Source organism: Arachis hypogaea, chromosome 16 (genome assembly GCF_003086295.3).
Source record: "Arachis hypogaea cultivar Tifrunner chromosome 16, arahy.Tifrunner.gnm2.J5K5, whole genome shotgun sequence".
Lineage (NCBI taxonomy): Eukaryota > Viridiplantae > Streptophyta > Magnoliopsida > Fabales > Fabaceae > Arachis > Arachis hypogaea.
In genome coordinates, this window is record NC_092051.1 from 92,839,446 (window position 1) to 92,850,185 (window position 10,740).

General features: G+C 40.2%; 1 non-coding gene across 1 annotated transcript; it reads right to left on the minus strand.

The window, feature by feature from the left end:
• Positions 1-555: 555 nt before the first annotated feature.
• LOC112761636 (small nucleolar RNA R71) lies at positions 556-664 on the minus strand. The gene has a single exon (XR_003182023.1). It is a non-coding gene; the product is annotated as a small nucleolar RNA R71 (small nucleolar RNA).
• Between the last annotated feature and the right edge of the window lie 10,076 nt (positions 665-10,740).

Here is a 10,740-nt window from a genome sequence, read left to right on the forward strand (position 1 = left end):
CTGTGCCCTCTTCTTTGTTATATGAGCAGGAGCAAGGACAAGAATATTCTTGTTGAAGCAGATCCAGAACCTGAAAGGACTCTGAAGAGAAAATTAAGAGAAGCTAAATTACAACAATCCAGAGATAACCTTTCAGAAATTTTCGAACAGGAAGAGGAGATGGCAGCCGAAAATAATAATAATGTAAGGAAGATGCTTGGTGACTTTACTGCACCTAATTCCAATTTACATGGAAGAAGCATCTCCATTCCTGCCATTGGAGCAAACAACTTTGAGCTGAAACCTCAATTAGTTTCTCTGATGCAGCAGAACTGCAAGTTTTATGGACTTCCATCTGAAGATCCTTTTCAGTTCTTAACTGAATTCTTGCAGATATGTGATACTGTTAAGACTAATGGAGTAGATCCTGAAGTCTACAGGCTCATGCTTTTCCCTTTTGCTGTAAGAGACAGAGCTAGATTATGGTTGGATTCTCAACCCAAAGACAGCCTGAACTCTTGGGATAAGCTGGTCACGGCTTTCTTAGCCAAGTACTTTCCTCCTCAAAAGCTGAGCAAGCTTAGAGCTGATGTTCAAACCTTCAGACAGAAAGAAGGTGAATCCCTCTATGAAGCTTGGGAAAGATACAAACAGTTGACCAAAAAGTGTCCTTCCGACATACTTTCAGAATGGACCATCCTGGATATATTCTATGATGGTTTATCTGAGCTATCAAAGATGCCACTGGACACTTCTGCAGCTGGATCCATTCACCTAAAGAAAACGCCTGCAGAAGCTCATAAACTCATTGACATGGTTGCTAATAACCAGTTCATGTACACTTTTGAAAGGAATCCTGTGAGTAATGGGACGCCTATGAAGAAGGGAGTTCTTGAAGTTGATACTCTGAATGCCATATTGGCTCAGAATAAAATATTGACTCAGCAAGTCAATATGATCTCTCAGAGTCTGCATGGAATGCAAGCTGCATCCAACAGTACTCAAGAGGCTTCTCATGAAGAAGAAGCTTATGATCCTGAGAACCCTGCAATAGCAGAGGTGAATTACTTAGGTGAACCTTATGGAAAAACCTATAACTCATCATGGAGAAATCATCCAAATTTCTCATGGAAGGATCAAAAGCCTCAACAAGGCTTTAATAATGGTGGAAGAAACAGGTTTAGTAACAGTAAGCCTTTTCCATCATCCACTCAGCAACAGACAGAGAACCTTGAACAAAATACTTCTAATCTGGCAAACTTAGTCTCTGATCTGTCTAAGGCCACTGTAAGTTTTATGAATGAAACAAGATCTTCCATTAGAAATTTGGAAGCACAAGTGGGCCAGCTGAGTAAAAGGATCACTGAAATCCTTCCCAGTACTCTCCCAAGCAATACAGAAGAGAACCCAAAAGGAGAGTGCAAGGCCATTGACATAAGCACCATGGCCGAACCTACAAGGGGAGTGGAGGACGTGAATCCCAAGGAGGAAGACCTCCTGGGACGTCCAGTGATCAATAAGGAGCTTCCCTCTGAGGAACAAAAGGACTCTGAGGCTCATCTAGAGACCATAGAGATTCCATTGAACCTCCTTATGCCCTTCATGAGCTCTGATGAGTATTCCTCTTCTGAAGAGAATGAGGATGTTACTGAAGAGCAAACTGCCAAGTTTTTTGGTGCAATCATGAAGCTGAATGCCAAATTATTTGGCATTGATACTTGGGAAGTTGAACCTCCCTTGTTCATCAATGAACTAAGTGATCTGGATCAACTGACATTGCCTCAGAAGAGACAGGAACCTGGAAAGTTCATAATACCCTGCACCATAGGCACCATGATCTTTAAGGCTCTGTGTGACCTTGGTTCAGGAATAAACCTCATGCCCCTCTCTGTAATAGAGAAACTGGGAATCTATGGGGTGCAAGCTGCTAAAATCTCATTAGAAATAGAAGACAGTTTATGAAAACAGGCTTATGGACAAGTAGAGGACGTGTTAGTAAAGGTTGAAGGCCTTTACATCCCTGCTGATTTCATAGTCCTGGATACTGGAAAGGAAGAGGATGAATCCATCATCCTAGGAAGACCTTTCCTGGCCACAGCAAGAGTTGTGATTGATCTTGACAGAGGTGAAATAGTCCTTCAATGGAATGAGGACTCCCTTGTGTTTAAAACTCAAGGATCTCCCTCTGCAACCATGGAGAGGAAGCATAAAAAGCTTCTCTCAAAGCAGAGTCAACCCAAGCCCCCACAGTCAAACTCTAAGTTTGGTGTTGGGAGGCCACAACCAAACTCTAAGTTTGGTGTTGAACTCCTATATCCAAACTCTAAGTTTGGTGTTGGAGAGTTTCAACAATGCTCTGAACATCTGTAAGGCTCCATGAGAGCCCACTGTCAAGCTATTGACATTAAAGAAGCGCTTGTTGGGAGGCAACCCAATTTTTATTTATCTAACTATATTTTTCTTAGTTATATGTCTTTGTAGGTTCATGATCATGTGGAGTCACAAAATAAATATAAAAATTGAAAACGGAATCAAAAACAGCAGAAGAAAAATCACACCCTGGAGGAGCATCTGTCTGGCGTTCAGTGCCAGAACAGAGCATGGTTCTGGTGCTGAACGCCCAAAATGGGCAGCTTCTGGGCGCTGAACGCCAGAACAGGCATGGTTCTGGCGTTCAACGCCAGAAATGGCACACAAATAGGCGTTGAACGCCCAAAATGGCCACCAACCTGGCGCTGAACGCCCAGAGTTGTGTGCAAAGGCATTTTTACATGCCTAATGGGTGCAGGGATGTAAATCCTTGAACACCTCAGGATCTGTGGACCCCACAGGATCCACTCAGGACCTGTGGACCCCACAGGATCCCCACCTACCTCCACTCACTTCTTCTCACCACTTTCTTTCACACAACCCCATAAACACTCTTCCCCAAAAACCCTTCACCAATCACCTCAAACTCTCTTCCCCATCACCTCTTCACCACTCACATCCATCCACTCTTCCCCATAAACCTACCTCATAAACTCCACCTACCTTCAAAAATTCAAAACCAATTTCCCACCCAAACCCACCCATATGGCCGAACCTTAACCCCCCCTCCCTTCCCTATATAAAGCCCTCCATTCTTCATCAAATTCACACAACACACCCCTCTACACCCTTCTTGGCCGAAACACTCCCCATTCTCCCTCTCCTCCATTTCTTCTCTTCTTCATCTATTCTTTCTTTTATTGCTCGAGGGCGAGCAAAATTCTAAGTTTGGTGTGGTAAAAGCATAAGCTTTTTGTTTTTCCATTATCATTGATGGCACCTAAGACCGGAGAATCCTCTAGAAAGGGGAAACAGAAGACAAAAGCTTCCACATCCGAGTCATGGGAGATGGAAAGGTTCATCTCCAAAGCCCATCAAGACCACTTCTATGATGTTGTGGCCAAGAAGAAGGTGATCCATGAGGTCCCTTTCAAACTCAAAAGAAATGAGTATCCGGAGATCCGACATGAAATTCAAAAAAGAGGTTGGGAAGTTCTAACAAATCCCATCCAATAAGTCGGCATCCTAATGGTTCAAGAGTTCTATGCCAATGCATGGATCACCAAGAACCATGATCAAAGTAAGAACCCGGATCCAAAGAACTATGTTACAATGGTTCGGGGGAAATACTTAGATTTTAGTCCGGAAAATGTGAGGTTGGCGTTCAACTTGCCAAACATGGAAGAGAACGCACGCCCCTACACAAGGAGAGTCAACTTTGATCAAAGGTTGGACCAAGTCCTTATGGACATATGTGTAGAAGGAGCTCAATGGAAGGTTGACTCCAAAGGCAAGCCGGTTCAACTAAGAAGATTGGACCTCAAGCCTGTAGCTAGAGGATGGTTGGAGTTCATTCAATGCTCAATCATTCCCACTAGCAACCGGTCTGAAGTTACTATAGACCGGGCCATCATGATCCATAGCATCATGATTGGAGAAGAGGTGGAAGTTCATGAGATTATACCTCAAGAACTCTACAAGGTGGCTGACAAGTCCTCCACCATGGCAAGGTTAGCCTTTCCTCACCTCATTTGCCACCTATGCAATTCGGCTGGGATTGACATAGAGGGAGATATCCTCATCAAAGAGGACAAGCCCATCACTAAGAAAAAGATGGAGCAGCAAGAGAGCCCACTCATGGAGCTCAAGAGGCGTATGAAGCTCATCACCATGAGATCCCGGAGATGCCTCAAATGCACTTTCCTCCACAAAACTATTGGGAGCAAATCAATACCTCCCTAGGAGAATTGAGTTCCAATATGGGACAACTAAGGGTGAAACATCAAGAGCACTCCATCATGATTCATGAAATAAGAGAAGATCAAAAAGTAATGAAGGAGGAGCAACAAAGACAAGGAAGAGACATAGAAGAGCTCAAGGACATCATTGGTTCCTCAAGAAGGAAACGCCACCATCACTAAGGTGGATTCATTCCTTGTTCTTATTTCTTCTGTTTTTCGTTTTCTATGTTATGTGTTAATCTATGTTTGTGTCTTTATTACATGATCATTAGTAGTTAATAACTTTGTCTTAAAGTTATAAATGTCCTATGAATCCATCACCTCTCTTAAATGAAAAATGTTTTAATTAAAAAGAACAAGAAGTACATGAGTTTCGAATTTATCCTTGAACTTAGCTTAATTATATTGATGTGGTGACAATGCTTCTTATTTTCTGAATGTATGCTTGAACAGTGCATATGTCTTTTGAAGTTGTTGTTTAAGAATGTTAAATATGTTGGCTCTTGAAAGAATGATGACTAGGAGACATGTTATTTCATAATCTGAAAAATCATAAAAATGATTCTTGAAGCAAGAAAAAGCAGCAAAGAACAAAGCTTGCAGAAAAAAAATAGGCGAAAAAAAATTATATAGAAAAAAAAAAAGAAAAAGCAAGCAGAAAAAGCCAAAGCTCTTAAAACCAAGAGGCAAGAGCAAAAAAGCCAATAACCCTTAAAACCAAAAGGCAAGGGCAAATAAAAAGGATCCCAAGGCTTTGAGCATCAGTGGATAGGAGGGCCTAAAGGAATAAAATCCTGGTCTAAGCGGCTAAACCAAGCTGTCCCTAACCATGTGCTTGTGGCGTGTAGGTGTCAAGTGAAAACTTGAGACTGAACGGTTAAAGTCAAGGTCCAAAGCAAAAAAAAAGAGTGTGCTTAAGAACCCTGGACACCTCTAATTGGGGACTTTAGCAAAGCTGAGTCACAATCTGAAAAGGTTCACCCAATTATGTGTCTATGGCATTTATGTATCCGGTGGTAATACTGGAAAACAAAGTGCTTAGGGCCACGGCCAAGACTCATGAAATAGCTGTGTTCAAGAATCATCATACTGAACTAGGAGAATCAATAACACTATCTGAACTCTGAGTTCCTATAGATGCCAATCATTCTGAACTTCAATGGATAAAGTGAGATGCCAAAACTATTCAAGAGGCAAAAAGCTATAAGTCCCGCTCATTTGATTGAAGCTCTGTTTCATTGATAGTTTGGAATTTATAGTATATTCTCTTCTTTTTATCCTATTTGATTTTCAGTTACTTGGGGACAAGCAACAATTTAAGTTTGGTGTTGTGATGAGCGGATAATTTATACGCTTTTTGACATTGTTTTTAGTATGTTTTTAGTAGGATCTAGTTACTTTTAGGGATGTTTTCATTAGTTTTTATGTTAAATTCACATTTCTGGACTTTACTATGAGTTTGTGTGTTTTTCTGTGATTTCAGGTATTTTCTGACTGAAATTGAGGAACTTGAGTAGAAATCAGATTCAGAGGTTGAAGAAGGACTGCTGATGCTGTTGGATTCTGACCTCCCTGCACTCAAAGTGGATTTTCTGGAGCTACAGAACTGGAAATGGCGCGCTTCCAATTGTGTTGGAAAGTAGACATCCAGGGCTTTCCAGCAATATATAATAGTTCATACTTTGGCCAAGAATAGACGACGCAAACTGGCGTTCAACGCCAGCTCTCTACCCAATTCTGGCGTCCAGCGCCAGAAAAGGATCCAAAACCAGAGCTGAACGCCCAAACTGGCACAAATACTGGCGTTCAACTCCAAGAAGGACCTCTACACGTGCAACACTCAAGCTCAGCCCAAGCACACACCAAGTGGGCTCCGGAAGTGGATTTATGCATCAATTACTTACTTCTGTAAACCCTAGTAGCTAGTTTATTATAAATAGGACATTTCACTATTGTATTTGACATCTTTGGTCTCAGTTTTAATCCATTGTTCATCCTAGGAAACTATTGATCATGTTTTGGAGGCTGGCCATCTCGGCCATGCCTGGACCTTCACTTATGTATTTTCATACGGTAGAGTTTCTACACTCCATAGATTAAGGTGTGAAGCTCTGCTGTTCCTCAGAGATTAATGCAAAGTACTACTGTTTTCTATTTAATTCATCTTATTTCGCTTCTAAGATATTCATTCGTACTTCAATCTGAATGTGATGAACGTGACAATCATCATCATTCCCTATGAACGCGTGCCTGACAACCACTTCCGTTCTACCTTCGACTGAATGAGTATCTCTTAGATCTCTTAATCAGAATCTTCGTGGCATAAGCTAGAATGATGGCGGCATTCAAGAGAATCCGGAAAGTCTAAACCTTGTCTGTGGTATTCTGAGTAGGATTCAATGAATGAATGACTGTGACGAGCTCCAAACTCGCGATTGCAGGGCGTTAGTGACAGATGCAAAAGGATAGTAAATCCTATTCCAGCATGATCGAGAACCGACAGATGAATAGCCGTGCCGTGACAGGGTGCGTTGACCATTTTCACTGAGAGGATAAGATGAAGCCATTGACAAGGGTGATGCCTCCAGACGATTAGCCGTGCCGTGACAGGTCATTGGATCATTTTCCCGAGAGATGACCGAAAGTAGCCATTGACAGTGGTGATGTATCACATAAAGCCAGCCATGGAAAGGAGTAAGACTGATTGGATGAAGATAGCAGGAAAGCAGAGGTTCAGAGGAACGAAAGCATCTCCATTCGCTTATCTGAAATTCCTACCAATGAATTACATAAGTATTTCTATCCCTATTTTATTATATTAAATTCGAAAACACCATTATCAATTTATATCCGCCTAACTGAGATTTGCAAGGTGACCATAGCTTGCTTCATACCAACAATCTCCGTGGGATTCGACCCTTACTCACGTAAGGTATTACTTGGACGACCCAGTGCACTTGCTGGTTAGTTACACGGAGTTGTGAACCATGGTCTTGGCATCAAGTTTTTGGCGCCATTTCCAGGGAAAGAAAGAGCAATGAATTTTACATAATTAAAGTGTAATCACGATTCCGCGTACCATAAGTCAAGTGGATAAATCAATTTAACACCTAAAGTCCTAGTCAACTCCTAAGGAAAGCCTAGAGTTATAGGAATTTAAATCAATCAGCAAAGATAACAATTATTAATCACGATGAGTTTGACAACTCAAGAGTTACCAATTAATCAACCAAAGCCAAAAGGTAAAAATCTAAATTATTTAGATAAACAAAAGGAAAGCAATCATAATTCTGAAATACCTCAAATTGCATTAATAAAAGAAAATCAATCCAAACATAAAGAGTTCATAAACTAAATTGAGAAAATAAATAAAAGGAATATTAAACCTGGAAATTGAGAAGAAGAAATCCTAATTCCTTTAAGAGGAATCCTAATCCTAAATTCTAAGAGAGAGGAGAGAACCTCTCTCTCTAAAAACTACATCTAAATCTAAAATTCTGAATTGTGAATGTATGATAAGTTGTCCCCCTTTGATTCCTCCATTCTCTGGCTTATATTCTGTGTTTCTGGATTCAGAATTGGGCCGAAAAAGGGTCCAGAAATCGCTGGGGGCATTTTCTGCAGATTCTGGTACGTGGCGCCTGTCACGCGTTCGCGTGGGTCACGTTTTCGCGTCATCTCGGAGTTTTCCTTGTCACGCATACGCGTCATTTGCGTTCTGCTCAAGGCACGCGTCCGCGTCAGTCACGCGTGCGCGTCGATACCTTTTTGTGCTAGGCACGCGGCCGTGTCGTCCATGCATTTGCGTCGCTGTATTTTCTTCAAAACTCCATTTTTGTGCTTTCCTTCCATTTTTATATGTTTTCTTTCTATCCTCTAAGCCATTCATGCCCTATGAAATCTGAAAATACTTAACACACAAATCACGGCATCGAATGGTAATAAAGGATAATTAAAAATTAATATTTTTAAAGCATAAGAAAACATGTTTTCACAGATATCATAAAGTAAGGAAGGAAAAGTAAAACCATGTAATTTACATGAATAAGTGGGTGAAGGATTGAGTAAATCACTTAAATTGAGCACAAAATACATCATAAAATATAGGTTTATCAACCTCCCCACACTTAAACAATACCATGTCTTCATGCTAAATCCAAGGGAAAAAGTGAAAGTAGAATGGTGGAATCTCATGCAATGCAACCTATTCTAAATGCAAGCTACCTACATGAATCATGCAATTCTAATTATTATCCACCTACATATATATAAAGCTTACATGTGGTTAGTTTGCTTCATATTTTCAAGGAATCATATATACATATCCAAACCTTAGATAATGTTAAAGTAGTTTTACAATTGAGATGGGTAAAAGTATTTCACAAACTTGCAAGACAATTAACAATTAAGCAGAGATATATGGTGATGAGCTATTGAACCCTCACTGGATTTTGTGTTTACTCTCTAGTCACTCAATGTTTATTGGGTTAATCACTCTGTTCCTTTTCTATCCTTGCTTTCTAAAACCTTGTTCTTCATCTAACCAATCAACAAATATTGAATATAGACATACAAAGATCATGAGGTCTTTTTCAAGGTTGTAATGGGGCCAAGGTAAAGGTAAGGGTATACGTATAAGGCTAAGTGAGCAAAGTGAATCCTTGATTAGTCTAAGATTTCACCTAACATATACATACTTTATATAATTTAAAATGCTTTACCTAGCTACCCAAACTTTTACCACTTTTGTGTTACATGCTCATGTATTAAATTTACTTTTGAATTTTGTCCCATGTGCATTGATTCTTTTATTTTGCATTGGGGTAATTTTTTTGTATCCCCTTATTTAATTACTTAAAAGTTTTTTTTTTCAATGCACATGGTAATTTAATTAATTTGATTTCACATGAGCATGCTTCCCAAATATTCAAATAACTTATTCAATTTCAATTTCCCATTTTTTTTATCATCCCATGTTCCCATGTTTCCCCACACTTAGTGGATACACAATCTCTATCTTAAGCTAACCAAGGATTCACTTGAAATTTTTAATTTGTTTTTCTGCTTAAGGCTAGTAATGTGGTTATAGAACAAGAGGGGATTAAAAGGCTTAAGGGGCTAACAAGAGTGATGTAAAAGGTAGGCTAATTTGGGATAAGTGAGGAAAATTTCAAATGATGGCCTCAATCATCTTTGGTATGTATCTATATTCTATATTGGACATATAGATTAAAACAAAGTAAATAACACCAGAATAAGAAAGAAGGGCGAAACACACAGGAATGAAATTTATGGTTAAATGCAACCATGCAATCAAGCTCAAAAACTCACAGGTTGTGTGTTCTTTTGGCTCAAAAACCATATATCAATTATGTATGTCATGCAAGTAGAAATCAAGAGTTTCCATTATTCTCAATGTGGATCTTAGGGTGGCCCTTAAAATCTTAGTGTTGTTCCTTGAAAAATGTTGTATAAATTAACTAACATGTAATGCTATATATATATATATATATATATATATATATATATATATATATACAAGGTGTGTGGATGTTTTGATTCTTTTAAAGTCTCTAGTTTACTCCTTTTATTTTCAATCAAACTATTATATGCTAAAAGGGTAAACTATACTGATTAATCCATATATTCTATAACTAATAAGTTTAGAAATGCAAACTAAGCTAAATATCTAAGATATAAACTAAAGTGCAAAATGCGGAAAATAAAGTAAAAATACAGCAAAAGAACAATGTGCAAGTACTGAAAGATAAAAATAAAATAAAAATACAGAAAATGAACAAAATAAGATAGAATAAAAAGAGTTTGAAAGGTGGTTCACCAAAAAGATTCGCCAGAGATGCCGACCTCCCCACACTTAAATAATAGCATCGTCCTCGATGCTCACTCAAGCTGGGTGTGAAGAAGTGTCATCTCCGGAAGGATGTGCTGCTGGTGTCTCTATGGTAGGCTGAAGGTCTGCAGGCTGGATAAGTGTAGGAGGATCTGTCTGCTGCAGTGGATGCTCTAACTGGAGAGGAATCGCCGGATCTACGGCCTGGATCTGGTGTGGCTCCTCATGCTGTGGCGCAGCCTGCTCTGGTCCTGCCTGCTCAGCCTGGGCATGTGTCTCCTCCTCATGATCATCCGCCTCCGCATCAGATACCTCTGAAGGTGTATCGGGCTCAGAGGGGATGTCGCCACCGGATCGGATCATCAACTTGAGGTGCTCATAGCGTCGCTTGTTGCGATGCTCCATACGATCTAGGCGGGCGAAGAGGCGGTGCACCAGATGATAAATGGGCTCAGGAGTAGGTGGAGGTGCAGTGGTGGTAGTTGGTGCAGCAGTGGATGAAGAAGGGGCAGCTGAAGGTGTGGCTGTCTCATCAGAAGCGGTGACGAATGGGGTTCTGTAGCCTAAAGCCAGAAACTTCCAGCTGTGAGAAATGCTCTTCTTGCAATCAGCAGCAGTCGGCTTCGCATCGGCCAGCTC